A 21,117-nucleotide genomic window follows, 5' to 3' on the forward strand; every position below is an offset into this window, starting at 1 on the left:
TCCAGTGAAATGTCTGAGAAGTATGTAAAAACCCCCTTGAAAAGAAATAACTCCAGAGCACTTAAAAACCCGCTTCCCCTGAAATGTCTGAGAAGTATGTAAAAACCCCCTTGAAAAGAATTGACTCCAGGGAACATAAAAACCCGCTTGCAACGAAATAACTCCAGAGCACTTAAAAACCCGCTTCCAGTGAAATGTCTGAGAAGTATGTAAAAACCCACTAGCAACGAAATGACTCCAGAGCACTTAACAGCCCGCTTGCAACGAAAAGACTGCAGAGCAAACAAAACCCGCTTGCAACGAAATGACTCCAGAGCACATAAAAAACCCGCTTCCAGTGAAATGTGTGAGAAGTATGTAAAAACTCGGTTGCAACGTAATGACTCCAGAGCACTTAAAAACCCGCTTGCAACGAAATGACTCCAAAGTACTTAAAAAACCCGCTTCCAGTGAAATGTGTGAGAAGTATGTAAAAACCCGCTTGCAACAAAATGACTCCAGAGTACTTAAAACACGCTTGCAATGAAATGACTCCTGAGCACTTAAAAACCCGCTTGCAAAGAAATGACTCCAGATCATTTAAACAACCCGCATAGATTGAAATGTCTGAGAAGTATGTAAAAACCCGCTTTCAACAATATGACTCCAGAGCACTTAAAAACCTGCTTACAGCGAAATGACTCCAAAGCTCTTAAAAACCCGCTTGCACCGAAATGACTCCAGAGCACTTAAACAACCCCCATCTCTTGAATTGTCTGAGAAGTATGTAAAAACCTGCTTGCAACGAAATGACTCCAGAGCACGTAAAAACCTGCTTGCAACGAAATGACTCCAGAGCACTTAAAAACCCGCTTGCAACGAATAGACTCCAGAGCACTTAAAAAACCCACTTCCAGTGAAATGTCTGATAAGTATGTAAAAACCTGCTTGCATCGAAATGACTCGAGAGCACATAAAAACCCACTTCCAACAATAAGAATCCAGAGCATTTAAAAACCCGCTTGCAAAGAAATGACTCCAGAGCATTTAAAAACCCACTTGCAAAGAAATGAATCCAGAGCACTTAAAAACCCACTTGGAATGAAATGATTCCAGAGCACTTAAAAAACCCGCATCCATTGATATGTGTAAGAAGTATGTAAAAACCCGCTTGCAACCAAATGACTCCAGGGCACATAAAAACCCGCTTGCAACGAAATGACTCCAGAGAACTTAAAAAACCCGCTTCCAGTGAAATGTGTGAGAAGTATGTTTTAACCCGATTGCAACGAAATGAATCCAGAGTACTTAAAAAACCTGCTTGCAGTGAAATGTGTGAGAAGTATGTAAAAACCCGCTTGCAATGACATGAATCCAGAGCACTTAAAAACCCGCTTGCAACGAAATGACTCCAAAGCACTTAAAAAACCCGCTACCAGTGAAATGTCTGACAAGTATGTAAAAACCCGCTTGCAACGAAATGACTCCAGAGCACTTAAAAACCCCCTTGAAATGAAATGACTCCAAAGTACTTACAAACCCGCTTGCAACGAAATGACTCCAGAGCACTTGAAAACCCGATTCCAGTGTAATGTCTGAGAAGTATGTAAAAATCCGCTAGCAACGAAATGACTCCAGAGCACTTAAAACACGCTTGCAATGAAATGACTCCTGAGCACTTAAATACCCACTTCCAGTAAAATGTCTGAGAAGTATGTAAAAACCCGCTTGCAACGAAATGAATCCAGACTACTTATAAACCCGCTTTCAACGAAATGACTCCAGAGCACTTAAAAACCCGCTTCCATAGTAAACAACACCAGAATACTTATGACCCTCTTCCATCAAAATGAATCCAGAGCATTTAAAAACCCGCTTCCAACGAAATGACTCCAGAGCATTTAAAAACTTTCTTGCAACAAAATGACACCAGAGCACTTAAAAACCTGCTTCCAACAAAAAGACTCCTGATCACTTAAAAACCCCCTTGCAAAGAAATGACTCCAGAGCACTTAAAAAACCCGCTTCCAGTGAAAAGTCTGAGAATATGTAAAAACCCGCTTGCAACGAAATGACTCCAGAACACGTAAAAACCCGCTTGCAACGAAATGAATCCAGAGGACTTAAAAAACCCGCTTAGAGTGAAATGTGTGAGAAGTATGTAAAAACCCGCTTGCATTGACATGAATCCAGAGCACTTAAAAACCCGCTTGCAACGGAATGACTCCAAAGCACTTAAAAAACCCGCTACCAGTGAAATGTCTGACAAGTATGTAAAAACTCGCTTGCAATGAAATGACTCCAGAGCACTTAAAAACCCCCTTGAAATGAAATGACTCCAAAGTACTTACAAACCCGCTTGCAACGAAATGACTCCAGAGCACTTGAAAACCCGATTCCAGTGTAATGTCTGAGAAGTATGTAAAAATCCGCTAGCAACGAAATGACTCCAGAGCACTTAAAACACGCTTGCAATGAAATGACTCCTGAGCACTTAAAAACCCACTTCCAGTAAAATGTCTGAGAAGTATGTAAAAACCCGCTTGCAACGAAATGAATCCAGACTACTTATAAACCCGCTTTCAACGAAATGACTCCAGAGCACTTAAAAACCCGCTTCCATAGTAAACAACACCAGAACACTTATGACCCTCTTCCATCAAAATGAATCCAGAGCATTTAAAAACCCGCTTACAACGAAATGACTCCAGAGCATTTAAAAACTTTCCTGCAACAAAATGACACCAGAGCACTTAAAAACCTGCTTCCAACAAAAAGACTCCTGATCACTTAAAAACCCCCTTGCAAAGAAATGACTCCAGAGCACTTAAAAAACCCGCTTCCAGTGAAAAGTCTGAGAAGTATGTAAAAACCCGCTTGCAACGAAATGACTCCAGGGCACGTAAAAACCCGCTTGCAACGAAATGAATCCAGAGGACTTAAAAAACCCGCTTAGAGTGAAATGTGTGAGAAGTATGTAAAAACCCGCTTGCAATGACATGAATCCAGAGCACTTAAAAACCCGCTTGCAACGGAATGACTCCAAAGCACTTAAAAAACCCGCTACCAGTGAAATGTCTGACAAGTATGTAAAAACCCGCTTGCAACGAAATGACTCCAGAGCACTTACAAACCCCCTTGAAATGAAATGACTCCAAAGTACTTACAAACCCGCTTGCAACGAAATGACTCCAGAGCACTTGAAATCCCGATTCCAGTGTAATGTCTGAGAAGTATGTAAAAATCCGCTAGCAACGAAATGACTCCAGAGCACTTAAAACATGCTTGCAATGAAATGACTCCTGAGCACTTAAAAACCCACTTCCAGTAAAATGTCTGAGAAGTATGTAAAAACCCGCTTGCAACGAAATGAATCCAGACTACTTATAAACCCGCTTTCAACGAAATGACTCCAGAGCACTTAAAAACCCGCTTCCATAGTAAACAACACCAGAACACTTATGACCCTCTTCCATCAAAATGAATCCAGAGCATTTAAAAACCCGCTTCCAACGAAATGACTCCAGAGCATTTAAAAACTTTCTTGCAACAAAATGACACCAGAGAACTAAAATACCTGCTTACAGCGAAATGACCCCAAAGCTCTTAAAAACCTGCTTGCACCGAAATGACTCCAAAGCACTGAAAAAAGCCGCATCCATTGAAATGTCTCAGAAGAATGTAAAAACCTGCTTTCAACGAAATAACTCTAGAGCACCTAAAAACCCGTATTCAACGAACTGACTCCAGAGCACTTAAAAAACCGCTTCCACTGAAATGTCTGAGAAGTATGTAAAAACCCACTAGCAAAGAAATGACTCCAGAGCACTGAAAAACCCGCTTGCAAGGAAATGACTCCGGAGCACTTAAAATCCCGCTTCCAGTGAAATGTCTGTGAAGTATGTAAAAACCCGCTTGCAACGAAATGACCTCAGACTACTTAAAAACCCGCTTCCAAAGAAATGACGCCAGAGCACTTAAAAACCCGCTTACATCGTAAACAACGCCAGAACACTTATGACCCTCTTCCACGAAAATGAATCCAGAGCACTTAAAAACCTGCTTGCACCGAAATGACTCCAGAGCACTTAAACAAACCACATCCATTGAAATGTCTGAGCAGTATGTAAAAATCCGCTTGCAACGAAATGACTCCAGAGCACTTAAAAACCAGCTTGCAACGAAATGACAGCAGAGCACCTAAAAACACGCTTCCAACAAAACGACTCCAGAGCACTTAAAAACCTGCTTCCAACGAAAAGACTCCCGAGCACTTAATAATCCCCTTGCAACGAAATAATTCACATATGTGTCGCCCGTTCAATTATTATAACAGGAAAACTGAAAAGTGATATATCGCACTGAATTGCACAGGAACAATTTTCCAACGAAAGAACAGAAAAGCAAAGCACTACTTTCTAAAGTGAATCACATGTGTGTCGCTTGCTCAATTTGGAATACAGGAAAACTGAAAAGTGCTATCTCGCACTGTGCGGCACAGAAACAAGTTTCCATCGAAGGAACAGAAACGCAATGCACAACTTTGTAAACTAATTCACATACGTGTCGCCCGTTCAATTATTATAACAGGAAAACTGGAGTGATATATCGCACCGAACTGCACAGGAACAAGTTTCCAACGAAAGAACAGAAAAGCAAAGCACTACTTTGTTAACGGAATCACATGTTTGTCGCTCACTCAATTAGGAATACAGGAAAACTGAAAAGTGTTATCTCACCCTGTACGGCACAGAAACAAGTTTCCATGGAAAGAACAGAAAGGCAAAGCACAACTTTGTAAACTAATTCTCATACGTGTCGCCCGTTCAATTACTATAACAGGAAAACTGAAAAGTGATATATCGCACTGTACAGCACAGGAAAAAGTTTCCAACGAAAGAACAGAAAAGCAAAGCACTACTTTGTAAACAGAAGCACATGTGTGTCGCTCCCTCAATTAGGAATACAGGAAAACTGAAATTTGTTATCTCGCACTGTACGGCACAGAAACAAGTTTCCATCGAAAGAACAGAAACGCATAGCACAACATTGTAAATTAATTCACATATGTATCACCTGTTCAATTATTATAACAGGAAAACTGAAAAGTGATATATCGCACCGAACTGCACAGGAACAAGTTTCCAACAAAGAACAGAAAAGCAAAGCACTACTTCTTACACTGAATCACACATGGTTGTCCTTCGCTCAATTAGGAATACAGGAAAACTGAAAAGTGTTATCTCGCACTGTACGGCACAGAAAGAAGTTTACATCGAAAGAACAGAAACGCAAAGCACAACATTGTAAATTAATTCACATATGTATCACCCGTTCAATTATTATAACAGGAAAACTGAAAAGTGATATATCGCACCGAACTGCACAGGAACAAGTTTCCAACAAAAAACAGAAAAGCAAAGCAGTACTTTGTAAACTGAATGACACTTGTGTCGCTAGCTCAATTAGGAATACAAGAAAACTGAAAAGTGTTATCTCGCACTGTACGGCACAGAAAGAAGTTTCCATCGAAAGAACAGAAACGCAAAGCACTACTTTGTAAACTAATTCACATACGTGTCGCCTGTTCAATTACTATAACAGGAAAACTGAAAAGTGATATATTGCAACGAACTGCACAGGAACAAGTTTCCAACGAAAGAACAGAAAAGCAAAGCACTACTTTGTTAGCTGAATCACATGTGTGTCGCTCGCTCAATTAGGAATACAGGAAAACTGAAAAGTGTTATCTCGCACTGTATGACACAGGAACAATTTTCCTCCGAAAGAACAGAAATGCAAAGCACAACTTTGTAAACTAATTCAAATACGTGTCATCCGTTCATTTATTATAACAGGAAAATTGAAAAGTGATATATCGCACTGTACAGCACAGGAACAAGTTTTGAACGAAAGAACAGAAAAGCAAAGCACAACTTTGTAAACTAAATCACATGTGTGTCGCTCACTCAATTAAGAATATAGGAAAAATGAAAAGTGGTATATTGCACTGTACATCACAGGAACAAGTTTCAAACGAAAGAGCAGAAAACCAAAGCACTACTTTGTAAACTAAATCACATGTGTGTTGCTCGCCTTATTAGGAATACAGGAAAACTGAGAAGTGTTATCTCACCTTGTACGGCACAGAAACAAGTTTCCAATGAATGAACAGAAACGCAAAGCACAACTTGATAAACAAATTCACATATGTGTCTCCGTTTCAATAATTATAACAGGAAAACTAAAAAGTGATATATAACACTGTATAGCACAGGAACAAGTTTTGAACGAAAGAACAGAAACACAAAGCACAACTTTGTAAACTAAATCACATGTGTGTCGCTCACTCAATTAAGAATATGGGAAAACTGAAAAGTGATATATCACACTGTACAGCACAGGAACAAGTTTCCAACGAAAGAACAGAAAAGCAAAGCACTACTTTGTAAACTAAATCACATGTGTGTCGCTCGCTCAATTAGCAATACAGGAAAACTGAAAAGTGTTATCTCGCACTGTACGGCACAGAAACAAGTTTCCATCGAAAGAACAGAAACACAATGTACAACTTTGTAAACTAATTCCCATAGGTGTCGCCCGTTCAAATATTATAACAGGAAAACTGAAAAGTGATATATAGCACTCAACTGCACAGGAACAAGAATCCAATGAAAGACTAGAAAAGCAAAGCACTACTTTGTAAACTGAATCAAATGTGTGTCACTCGCTCAATTAAAATATAGGAAAACTGAAAAGTGTTATCTCGCACTGTAGGGCACAGAAACAAGTTTCCATCGAAAGAAATAAACGCAAAGCACAACTTTTTAAACTAATTCACATACGTGTCGCCCGTTCAATTATTATAACAGGAAAACTGAAAAGTGATATATCGCTCTGAACTGCACAGGAGCAAGTTTCCAACGAAAGAACAGAAAAGCAAAGCACTACTTTGTAAACTGAATCACGTGTGTGTTGTTCGGTCAATTAGGAGTACAGGAAAACTGAAAAGTGTTATATCACACAGTACGGCACTTAAACAAGTTTCCATCGAAAGAACAGAAACACAAAGCACAACTGTGTGAATTAATTCACATACGTGTCACCCATTCAATTATCATAACAGCAAAACTGAAAAGTGATATATCGCACTGAACTGCACAGGAACAAGTTTCCAACAAAGAACAGAAAAGCAAAGCACTACTTTGTAAACGGAATCACATGTGTGTCGCTCGCTCAATTAGGAATACAGGAAAACTGAAAAGTGTTATCTCGCACTGTATGACACAGAAACAATTTTCCTCTGAAAGAACAGAAATGCAAAGCACAACTTTGTAAACTAATTCAAATACGTGTCATCCGTTCAATTATTATAACAGGAAAACTGAAAAGTGATATATCGCACTGTACAGCACAGGAAGAAGTTTTGAACAAAAGAACAGAAAAGCAAAGCACAACTTTGTAAACTAAATCACATGTGTGTCGCTCACTCAATTAAGAATATAGGAAAAATGAAAGTGGTATATTGCACTGTACATCACAGGAACAAGTTTCAAACGAAAGAGCAGAAAACCAAAGCACTACTTTGTAAACTAAATCACATGTGTGTTGCTCGCTCAATTAGGAATACAGGAAAACTGAAAAGTGTTATCTCACCTTGTACGGCACAGAAACAAGTTTCCAATGAATGAACAGAAACGCAAAGCACAACTTTATAAACAAATTCACATACGTGTCTCCGTTTCAATAATTATAACAGGAAAACTGAAAAGTGATATATAACACTGTACAGCACAGGAACAAGTTTTCAACGAAAGAACAGAAATGCAAAGCACAACTTTGTAAACTAAATCACATGTGTGTCGCTCGCTCAATTAAGAATATGGGAAAACTGAAAAGTGATATATCACACTGTACAGCACAGGAACAAGTTTCCAAAGAAAGAACAGAAAAGCAAAGCACTACTTTGTAAACTAAATCACATGTGTGTCGTTTGCTTAATTAGGAATACAGGAAAACTGAAAAGTTTTATGTCCCACTGTACGGCACAGAAACAAGTTTCCAACGAAAGAACAGAAACGCAAAGCACAACTTTGTAAACTAATTCACATACGTGTCACCTGTTCAATTATTATAACAGGAAAACTGAAAAGTGATATATAGCACTGAACTGCACAGGAGCAAGTTTCCAACGAACGAACAGACAAGCAAAGCACAACTTTGTAAACGGAATCACATGTGTGTTCCTCGCTCAATTAGGAATACAGGAAAACTGAAAAGTGTTATCTCACCTTGTACGGCACAGAAAGAAGTTTCCAATGAATGAACAGAAACGCAAAGCACAACTTTATAAACAAATGCACATACGTGTCTCCGTTTCAATAATTATAACAGGAAAACTGAAAAGTGATATATAACACTGTACAGCACAGGAACAAGTTTTGAACGAAAAAACAGAAAAGCAAAGCACAACTTTGTAAACTGAATCACATGCGTGTCGCTCGCTCAATTAGGAATACAGGAAAACTGAAAAGTGTCAACTCGCACTGTATGGCACAGAAAAAATTTCCATTGAAAGAACAGAAACGCAAAGCACAACTTTGTAAACTAATTCACAAACGTGTCACCCGTTCAATTAGTATAACAGGAAAACTGAAAAGTGATAGATCGCACTGTACAGCACAGGAAGAAGTTTCAAACGAAAGAACAGAAACGCAAAGCACTACTTTGTAAACTAAATCACATGTGTGTCGCTCACTCAATTAAGAATATAGGAAAATTGAAAGGTGATATATTGCACTGTACAGCACAGGAACAATTTCCAATGAAAGAACAGAAAAGCAAAGCACTACTTTGTAAACTAAATTACAAGTGTCTCGCTCGCTCAATTAATAATACAGGAAAACTGAAAAGTGTTATTTCGCACTGTACGGCACAGAAACAAGTTTCCATTGAACGAACAGAGACGCAAAGCTCAACTTTGTAATCTAATTCACATACGTGTCACCCGTTTAATTATTATAACAGGAAAAGTGAAAAGTGATATATCGCACTGTACAGCACAGGAACAAGTTTTGAACGAAAGAACAGAAAAGCAAGGCACTACATTGTAAACTAAATCACATGTTTGTCGCTCGCTCAATTAAGAATATAGTAAAATTGAAAAGTGATATATTGCACTGTACAGCACAGGAACAGAGTTTCAAACGAAAGAGCAAAAAAGCAAAGCCCTACTTTGTAAACTAATTCCCATACGTGTTGCCTGTTCATTATTATAACAGGAAAACTGAAAAGTGATATATCGCACTGTTCAGCACAGGAACATGTTTCCAACGAAAGAACAGAAAAGCAAATCCCTCCTTTTTAACTAAATCACATGTGTGTCACTCGCTCCATTAGGAATACAGCAAAACTGAAAAGTGTTATCTTGCACTGTACGGCAAAGAAGCAAGTTTCCATCGAAAGAACAGAAATGCAAAGAACAACTTTGTAAACAAATTCACATACATGTCGCCCGTTCAATTATTATAACCGGTAAACTGAAAAGTGATATATCGCACTGTACAGCACAGGAACAAGTTTCCAACGAAAGAACAGAAAAGCAATGCACTACTTTGTAAACTAAATCACATGTGTGTCACTTGATCAATTAGGAATACAAGAAAACTGAAAAGTGTTATCTCGCACTGTATGGCACACAAAAAGTTTCCATTGAAAGAACAGAAACTCAAAGCACAAGTTTGTAAACCAATTCACATATGTGTCGCCCGTTCAATATAACAGGAAAACTGAAAAGTGATATATCGCACTGTACAGCACAGGAACAAGTTTCCAACGAAAGAACAGAAAAGCAAAGCACTTTTTGTTTTAGACGCATCAGGCAAGAGTAGAGGTCTGATCTGTGATATTAGAAATAAATTGCGAGTTTATACCGATGTTTATTTAGGTGTCATCCACCCAAAAAGCATCAGACCCATCTGATACCTTTTTCTTAGAGGCGGGACCTGGGGGATCAACCTGCATGCAATCAGACATGCTATTCTCTGGGTCCAAAGCGGCTGACCCTTAGTGCAGTGCTTAGCCTCGCATCCTGAGCGTAACATTTTAGCTTTTTATGGTATCCAACCATGCTTGGGGAGCATGTCCTGCTTCAATGGCTGTAAGGGGGAACTGTAGAAAGCTGCGGAATGCTATGCCTTCAAGATGGAGCTTGTTTCTGCCTTCCACCTTCCCGATGGTCAGTGCTCTCTGTCACCAACAGTTCCACATTTGGCTAAGGCTGAGGATCTGGCTTGCGTCCATGTATGTGGACCTATCTGCATTGCCCACGTGGCATGCCTGGGTTGGCTACCCAGAGGCTATTTAAGCTGTGGGCTGGCTTTCCCCTGGGTCAGAAGATTGTTCAAGGTTCCTGAATAAACTGCATTGAAAAAAAAAGAAAGTATCTATATCCATAGCATAATTGGCAGCACATTTACATTTAATGGTTGCTACTTGAATTAAAGTAGTTAGTATGAGGTAGACTCATTAGTGTAATTCTTCAGTAATTGCTTATATTGCAATGCAACGGGCTGAAACCTTAGAGAGAATTTAATGTTACATTTTACTGATTATCTTCTAATGAGTTAACTATTTTGTCACTTTTATTTACATGGCTATTCCTCTGAGATGAGAAGTATAGTGTGGTATAAAGGCACATATTACAGACATGTTTATATCAAGTCCTTGGGGCTGCTTATGAGGAAATGTAAAAGCCAGCCTAGGCTTTTATACATCTGCATTATTCACGTTCTTGGTTGGATAATTCTTTGTTGTGGAACTGCTCTGTGGAGTGTTTAGTTCCATTTATGTCTTTTGCTCAGAAATACCTTTACTCCTTTTGCTTCTAGTTGAGGAATCAAATTACCACATTTGTACAGGTTTCTTGTGCTCTTAGTTTTATTTCTTGCTTGTTTATCTGATGTTTCCTGTGTCTCAGTTTCTGTAACTGTTAAAAGGACATTGGCAATGAAAAAAAGAAAAGAAAAGCACTACATAGTAAACTAAATCACATATGTATCGCTCGCTCAATTAGGAATACAGGAAAACTGAAAAATGTTATCTTGCACTGTACGGCACAGAAACAAGTTTCCATCGAGAGAACAGAAACACAAAGCACAACTTTGTAAACTAATTCGCATACATGTCGCCCATTCAATTACTATAACAGGAAAACTGAAAGTGATATATCGCAGTGTACAGAACAGAAACAAGTTTGCAACAAAAGAACAGAAACGCAAAGCACTACGCTGTAAACTATATCACATGTGTGTCGCTCGCTCAATTAGGAATACAAGAAAACTGAAAAGTGATATATCGCACTGTACAGCACAGAAACAAGTTTCCAAAAAAAAAAAAACAGAAACGCAAAGCACTACTTTGTAAACTAAATCACATGTCTCTTGCTTGCTCAATTAGGAATACAGGAAAACTGAAAAGTGTTGTCTCGCACTGTACAGCACAGGAACAATTTTCCAACCAAAAGACAAAACCCAAAGTACAAGTTTGTAAATTAATTCACATACGTGTCACCCGTTCAATTATTAAAACAGTAAAAAAAATATGATATATCGCACTGTACAGCACAGAAACAAGTTTCCAACAAAAGAACAGAAACGCAAAGCACTACATTGTAAACTAAATCACATGTGTGTCGCTCACACAATTACGAATACAGGAAAACTGAAAAGTGATATATCGCACTGTACAGCACAGGAACAAGTTTCCAAGGAAAGAAGAGAATAGCAAAGCACTACTTTGTAAATTAAATCACATGTGTGTCGCTAGCTCAATTAGGAATACAGGAAAACTGAAAACTGTTATCTTGCACTGTACGGCACAGAAACAAGTTTCCATCGAAAGAAAAGAAACGCAAACCACAACTTTGTAAACTAATTCGCATACGTGTCGCCCGTTCAATTATTATAACAGGAAAACTGAAAGTCATATATCGCAGTGTACAGAACAGAAACAAGTTTGCAACAAAAGAACAGAAACGCAAAGCACTACGTTGTAAACTATATCACATGTGTGTCGCTAGCTCAATTACGAATACAGGAAAACTGAAAAGTGATATATCGCACTGTACAGCACAGAAACAAGTTTCGAACAAAAGAACAGAAACGCAAAGCACTACTTTGTAAACTAAATCACATGTTTGTTGCTTGCTCAATTAGGAATACAGAAAAACTAAAAAGTGATATATCGCACTGTACAGCACAGGAACAAGTTTCCAAAGACAGAACAAAAATGCAAAGTACAACTTTGTAAACTAATTCTCAAACATGTCGCCCGTTCAATTATTATAACAAGAAAACTGAAAAGTGATATATCAAACTGTACAGCACAGAACCAAGTTCCCAAAAAAGAACAGAAATGCAAAGCACTACATTGTAAACTAAATGACATGTGTGTTGCGCGCTCAATTAGGAATACAGGAAAATTAAAAAGTGATATATCGCATTGTACAGCACAGGAAAAAGTTTCCAACCAAAGAAGAGAAACGCAAAGCACTACGTTGTAAACGAAATCACATGTGTGTCTCTCACTCAATTAGGAATACAGGAAAAATGACAAGTGATATATCGCACTGTACAGCACAGGAACAAGTTTCCAAGGAAAGAACAGAAAAGCAAAGCACTACTTTGTAAACGAAGTCACATGTGTGTCGCTCACTAAATTACGATACAGGAAAACTGAAAAGTATTATCTCGCACTGTACGGCAGAGAAACAAGTTTCCAACGAATGAACAAAAACGCAAAGCACAACTTTGTAAACTAATTCGCATACGTGTCGCCCGTTCAATCATTATAACAGTAAAACTGAAAAGTGATATATCGCATTGTAAAGCAAAGAAATAAGTTTCCAACAAAAGAACAGAAACGCGAAGCACTACTTTGTAAAATAAATCACATGTGTGTCGCTTGCTCAATTAGGAATACAGGAAAACTGAAAAGTTATATATCACACTGTACAGCAAAGGAACAAGTTTCCAAGGAAAGAAGAGAAAAGCAAAGAACTACTTTGTAAACTGAATCACATGTGTGTCGCTCACTCAATTCGGAATACAGGAAATCTGAAAAGTGATATATCACACTATACAGCACAGGAGCAAGTTCCAAACAAAAGAACAAAAACGCAAAGTACAAGTTTCTAAATTAATTCACATACGTGTAGCCGTTTCAATTATTATAACAGGAAAACTGAAAAGTGATATATCGCACTGAACTGCACAGGAACAAGTTTCCATCGAAAGAACAAAAAAGCATTGCACTACTTTGTAAACTAAATCACATGTGTGTCACTCGCTCAATTAGTTATACAGAAAAACTGAAACGTGTTATCTCGCAATGTACGGCAGAGGAACAAGTTTCCAAGGAAAGAACAGAAATGCAAAGCACTACGTCGTAAACTAAAACACATGTGTGTCGGACGCTCAAATAGGAATACAGGAAAACTGAAAAGCGATATGTCGCACTGTACGCCACAGAAACAAGTTTCCAACGAAAGAACAGAAAAGCAAAGCACTACTTTGTAAACTAAATCACATGTGTGTCGGTCCCTCAATTAGGAATACAGGAAAACTGAAAAGCGATATGTCGCACTGTACGCCACAGAAACAAGTTTCCAAAGAAAGAACAGGAAAGCAATGCACTACGTTGTAACCTAAATCACATGTGTGTCGCTTGCTCAATTAGGAATACAGGAAAATTGAATAGTGTTATATCGCACAGTATGGCACAGAAAGAAGTTTCCAACGAAAGGACAGAAACGCAAAGCACAACATTGTAAACTAATTCACATAACATGTCTCCTGTTCAATTATTATAACAATAAAACTGAAATGTGATATATCGCACTGTACAGCACAGAAAAAAGTTTTCAACAAAAGAACAGAAACACAAAGCGCTACTTTGTAAATTAAATCACATGTGTGTCGCTCGCTAAATTAGGAATACAGGAAAACTGAAACGAGATATATCGCACTGTACAGCATAGAAACAAGTTGCCAACTAAAGAACAAAAATGCAAAGTACAACTTTGAAAACTAATTCACATACATGTTGCCCGTTCAAATATTATAACAGGAATACTGAAAAGTGATATATCCCACTGTACAGCACAGAAACAAGTTTCCAACAAAAGAACAGAAAGGCAAAGCACTACTTTTTAAACTAAATCACATGTGTGTTGCTTGCTCAATTAGGAATACAGGAAAACTGAGAAGTGATATAGCACATTGCACAGCACAAAAACAAGTTTCCAAAGACAGAACAAAAAAGCAAAGCACTACTTCTAAACTAAATCACGTGTGGTGCTCGCTTAATTAGGAATACAGGAAAACTAAAAAGTGATATATCGCACTGTACAGCACAGGAACAAATTTCCAAAGAAAGAACAAAAACGCAAAGTACAACTTTGCAAACTAATTCACATACATGTCGCCCGTTCAATTATTATAACAAGAAAACTGAAAAGTGATATATCGAACTGTACAGCACAGAAACAAGTTCCCAACAAAAGAACAGAAACACAAAACACTACATTGTAAACTAAATCACATGTGTGTTGCTCGCTCAATTAGGAATACAGGAAAACTAAAAAGTGATATGTCGCATTATACAACACAGGAAAAAGTTTCCAAAGACAGAACAGAAACGCAAAGCACTATGTTGTAAACAAAATCACATGTGTGTTGCTCGCTTAATTAGGAATACAGGAAAATCAAAAAGTGATATATCACCTGTACTCCATGGAAACTAGTTTACAAAAAAAGAACAGGAAAGCAAAGCACTACTTTGTAAACTAAATCACATGTGTGTCGCTTGCTAAATTAAGATACAGGAAAACTGAAAAGTGTTATCTCGCACTGTATGGAACAGAAACAATTTTCCAACTAAAGAACAGAAACGCAAAGCACAACTTTGTAAACTAATTCACATACATGTCGCCCGTTCAATCATTATAACAGTAAAACTGAAAAGTGATATATCGCATTGTACAGCAAAGAAACAAGTTTCAAACAAAAGAACAGAAAAGCAAAGTACTACTTTGTAAACTAAATAACATGTGTGTTGGTTGCTCAATTAAGAATACAGGAAAACTGAAAAGTGATATATCACACTATACAGCACAAGAACAAGTTTCCTATGAAAGAACAGAAAAGCAAAGCATTACTTTGTAAATTAATCACATGTGTGTCGCTTGCTCAATTAGGAGTACAGGAAAACTGAAAAGTGATATAACCCACTGTACAGCACAGGCACAAGTTTCCAACCAGAAAACAAAAACGCAAAGTACAACATTGGAAACTAATTCTCATACGTGTTGCCCGTTCAATTATTATAACAAGAAAATTGAAAAGTGATATATGGCACTGTACAGCACATAAACAAGTTTCCAACAAAAGAACAGAAATGCAAAGCAATACATTGTAAACTAAATCACATGTGTGGCGGTCGCTCAATTAGGAATACAGGAAAACTGAAAAGTGATATATCGAACTGTACAGCACAGGAACAAGTTTCCAACGAAAGAACAAAAACACAAAGTACAACTTTGTAAACTATTTCACATACGTGTCGCCAGTTCAATTATTATAACAGGAAAACTGAAAAGTGATATATGGCACTGTATAGCACAGAAACAAGTTTCCAACAAATGAACAGAAATGCAAAGCACTACGTTGTAAAGTAAATCACATGTGTGTCGCTCGCTCAATTAGGAATACAGGAAAACTGAAAAGTGACATATCGCTGTGTACAGCACAGGAAAAAGTTTCCAACGAAAGAACAGAAATGCAAAGCACTACGTTGTAAGCTGAATCACATGTGTGTCGCTCGCTCAGTTAGGAATACAGGAAAACTGAAAAGTGATATATCGCATTGTACAGCACAGGAAAAATTTCCAAGGAAAGAACAGAAACGCAAAGCACAACTTTGTAAACAACATCACATTTGTGTCGCCTGTTCAATTAGGAATACAAGAAAAATTAAAAGTGATATCTCGCACTGTAGTGCACAGAAACAAGTTTCTAATGAAAGAACAGAAATGTAAAGCACAACTTTGTAAACTACATTACATTTGTGTCGCCTGCTCAATTAGGAATACAGGATATCTGAAAACTGATATCTCGGACTGTACCAATGAAAGAAGGGAACAATGAAGTTTACAATGAAAGAAGGGAAACATAAAGAACAACTTGTAAACTACATCACATTTGTGTCGCCAGCTCAATTTGGAATACAGGAAAACTGAAAAGTTATATCTCACACTTTAGAGCACAGAAACAAGTTTCCAACAAAAGAACAGAAACGTAAAGCATAACTTTGTAAACTACATCACATTTGTGTTGGCAGCTCAATTAGGAATACAGGAAAACTGAAAAGTGATATCTCGCACTTTAGAGCTCAGAAAGAAGATTCCAACGAAAGAACAGAAATGCAAAGCACAACTCTGTAAACTACATCCCATTTGTGTCACACCGTTAATTAGGAATAGAGGAAAACAGAAAAGTGAGATGTCCCACTGTACCTTAGAGAAACTAGTTTCAAATGAGAGAACAGAAAAGCAAAGCACAACTTTGTAAACTACATCACATTTGTGTTGGCAGCTCAATTAGGAATACAGGAAAACTGAAAAGTGATATCTCGCACTTTAGAGCACAGAAACAAGTTTCCAACAAAAGAACAGAAACGTAAAGCACAATTTTGAAAACTACATCACATTTGTGTGGCCCACTCAATTAGGAATACAGGAAAACTGAAAAGTGATATTTCGCACTTTAGAGCACAGAAACAAGTTTCCAACAAAAGAACAGAAACACAAAGCACAGTTTTGTAAACTACATCACATTTGTGTTGCCCCCACAATTAGGAATACAGGAAAAATGAATAGTGATATCTCGCACTCTACCACACAGAAAAAGGTTTTACTGAGAGTACACAAACGCCAAGCACAACTTTGGAATCTAAATCAAATTTGTGTCGCCCGCTCAATTAGGTATACAGGAAAACTAAAAAGTGATATCTCGCATTGTACCACACAGAAACAAGTTGTAAACTACATCACATTTGTGTTGTCCGTAATTAGGAATACAAGAAAACTGAAAAGTGATATCTCCCACTATACCGCACAGAAACGTTTCCACCAAAGGAACAGATAGGCAAAGCACAACTGTGTAAACTTAATCACATTTGTGTCATCTGCTCAATTAGGAATACAGGAAAACTGAAAACTGATATTTACCACTGTACCGCACAGAAACAAGTTTCCAACAAAAGAACAGAAAGGGAAAACACAACTTTGTAAACTAAATCACATTTGTGTCGCCTGCACAATTAGGAATACAGGAAAACCGAAAAGTGATATTTACCACTGTACCGCAAAGAAACATGTTTCCAACAAAAGAACAAAAAGGGAAAGCACAACTTTGTAAACTAAATCACATTTGTGTTGCCCGCTCAATTAGGAATACAGGAAAACTGAAAAGTGATATGTCACACTTTAGAGCACAGAAACAAGTTACCAATGAAAGAACAGAAACACAAAGCTCAACTTTGTAAATTACATCACATTTGTGTCGCCTGTTCAATTAGGAATACAGGAAAACTGAAAAGTGATATATCGCAGTGTATGGCACTGAAACAAGTTTCCAACAAAAGAACAGAAAGGTAAAGCACAACTTTGTAAACTACATCACATTTGTTTCGCCCACTCAATTAGGAATACAGGAAAACTGAAAAGTGATATCTCGCACTGTAGTGCACAGAAACAAGTTTCCAATGAAAGAACCAGAACGTAAAGCACAACTTTGTAAACTACATCACATTTGTGTCGCCCACTCTATTAGGAATACAGGAACACTGAAAAGTGTTATATCGCACTGTACAGCACAGAAACAAGTTTCCAACAAAAGAAAAGAAACCCAAAGCACAACGTTGCAAACTAAATCACATGTGTGTCGCATGCTCAATTAGGAATACAGTTAAACTGAAAAGTGATATGTCGCACTGTACAGCACAGAAACTAGGTTCCAACAATAGAACAGAAAGGCAAAGCACAGCTTTGTAAACTAAAACACATATGTGTCGCCTGCACTATTAGAATTACAGAAAAACTGAAAAGTGATATCTCTCACTGTACAGTACAGAAACAAGTTTCCAACAAAAGAACAGAAAAGTAAAGCACAGCTTTGTAAACTAAAACACATACATACGTGTCGCGTGCACAATTAGATATACAGGAATACTGAAAAGTGATGCATAACACTGTACAGCACAGAAATACGTTTCCAACAAAGGAACAGAAATGCAGAGCACAACGTTGTTAACTAAATCACATGTGTGTCTCCCGCTGAATTAGGAATACAGTTAAACTGAAAAGTGATATCTCGCACTGTACAGCACAGAAACAACTTTCCAAAAAAGAACAGAATGGCAAAGCACAGCTTTGTAAACTAAAACACATGTGTGTCGCCCTCTCAATTAGGAATACAGGAAAAATGAAAAGTGATATATCGCACTGTACAGCACAGAAACAAGTTTCCAACAAAAGAACAAAAACGCAAAGCACAACGTTGTAAACTACATCACATATGTGTTGCCTAATCAATTAGGTTTACAGGAAAACTGAAAAGTGATATCTAGCATAGTACAGCACAGAAACATGATTTCAACGAAAGAACAGAAAGGTAACGCACAGAGTTGAAAACTGAAACACACAATGTCCCCCGCACAATTAGATTTACAGGAAAACTGAAAAGTGATATCTCATGTTGGGAGCCGTGATCACCGGCCTGCTTTGATATTTAAATCTCCGTGGAGAGACTGCTTTATCTGGACCTTCTCTAATGGCAGAGGAGTACTTGCAAGTCCATCTCCTTTTGTTTGTGATAACTGGTGGGATAGCTTTGGAGTGTTACACCTCTTCCTCAGGCTCCTTTTGCAAATTAACCATTGTTCTTAGATGTTTCTACTCTGGCTTAGAAACTCTACAGTAAAAAGACAGGCTGAGAGTTACTGCAGAAGGCTGAAGATGATGCTCCAAGCATCCTGTCTCAACTCTTGTGTAAACAGGACCCAAGTAAAGCAACTAGTTACAATGTTGTGCAATGGGAGGAGCCAGAGGAGAGGAAGGGGCTTGAAGGAGGAGGAGCTGGAGGAGCAGAGAGCATGAGGAGTCAGTGGAGGAACAGAGACGGGAGATTTGCTGCTGGCACTGCTTGCTGCCAGCAGCCTGCCTTTTGCTGTGGCTGTCGAGATTGGACCATTAAAAAGTTTCCTGTGAGCTGTGTGTTTATTTTATTAATTTTAATCCTCACTCCAAACTCAAGAACCATTCGACTCTTCCTGGCTGGCTCCAGCAATCTCGCACTGTACAGCACAGAAACAAGTTTCCAACAAAAGAAGAGAAACACAAAGCACAACCTTGTAAACTACATCACATACGTGTTGCCCGCTCAATTAGGTTTACCATAAAACTGAAAAGTATTATCTCACACAGTACAGCACAGAAACAAGATTTGAACGAAAGAACAGAAAGGCAAAGCACAGCATTGTAAACTAAAACACATACGTGTCGCCCACACAATTAGATTTACAGGAAAACTGAAAAGTTATATCTGTCACTGTAGAGCACAGAAACAATTTTCAACCTAAGAACACAAACCCAACGCATAGCCTAGTATACTCAATCAAATACATGTAGCCCTCTCAATTAGGTATACAGGAAAACTGAAATGTGATATCTCGCACTACAGCACAGAAACAAGATTTTAAGGAAAGAACAGAAAGGGAAAGCACAGCATTGTAAAATAAAACACATACATGTCACGCACACAATTAGATTTACAGGAAAACTGAAAAGTGATATCTCGCACTCTACAGCACAGAAACAAGTTTCCAACAAAAAAACAGAAACACAAAGCAATATGTTGTAAACTACATCACATCCGTGTCACCTGCTCATTTAGGTTTACAGGAAAACTGAAAAGTGATATCTCACACAGTACAGCACAGAAACAAGTTTTCAACCTAAGAACACAAACCCAACGCATAGCGTAGTATACTCAATCACATACTTGGCGCCCTCTCAATTAGGTATACCGGAAAACTGAAAAGTGATATCTTGCACTCTACAGCACAGAAACAAGTTTGCAACAAAAGAACAGAAACGCAAAACACAACGTTGTAAAGTAAAAGACATTCATGTCGCCTGAATAACTACCTCAATTAGAAAACTATAAACTGATATTTGATGGAGTAGAGCACAGAAACCCGTTTCCAACAAAAAGAACAGAAACACAATGCACAGCGTTGTAAATTAAAACACCTACTTGTTGCCTGAATAACTACGTCAATTAGAAAACTCTAAACTGATATCTGAAGGTGTAGAGCACAAAAACCTGTTTCCAAGGAAAGAACATAAATCTAAAGCAAAGCAATGTAAACTAAAAAACATAACTGTTCTCTGATTTACTATGTTTAGAAGAAAACATGAAAGTGATATCTCACACTGTAGAGCACAGAAACCAGTTTCCAACGAAAGAACAGTAACACAAAGCTTAGTGTTGTAATCTAAAACACATACGTGTCAGCTGATTAACTACATCAAGTGGAAAACTGTAAACTGATATCTGAAGCAGTAGAGCACAGTAACCTGTTTCCAATGATAGAACAGAAACTCAATGCACAGCATTGTAAACTAACTCAAATATGTGTCTCCTGATAAACTAAGTTGAGAGGAAAACATAAAAATGATATCTCATGTTTTAAGGCACAGAAACCCGTTTGGAACAAAAAGAACAGAAACACAAAGCACAGTGTTGAAATGTAAAATTCATAAGTGTCACATGATTAACTAGGTTTAGAAGAAAACAGAGAAGTGATTTCTCACACTGTAGAGCACAGAAACCAGTTTTCAACGAAAGAACAGAAATGCAAAACATTGTGTTGTAAACCAAAACACATACATGTCACCTGATTAACTACGTTGAAAGGAAAACAGAAAACTAATATCTGATGTAATAGAGCACAAAGACCCTCTTCCAACAAAAAAACAGAAAGGCAATGCACAGCTTTGTTACCTGAAACATATAC

This window comes from Meriones unguiculatus, chromosome X (genome assembly GCF_030254825.1).
Source record: "Meriones unguiculatus strain TT.TT164.6M chromosome X, Bangor_MerUng_6.1, whole genome shotgun sequence".
NCBI lineage: Eukaryota > Metazoa > Chordata > Mammalia > Rodentia > Muridae > Meriones > Meriones unguiculatus.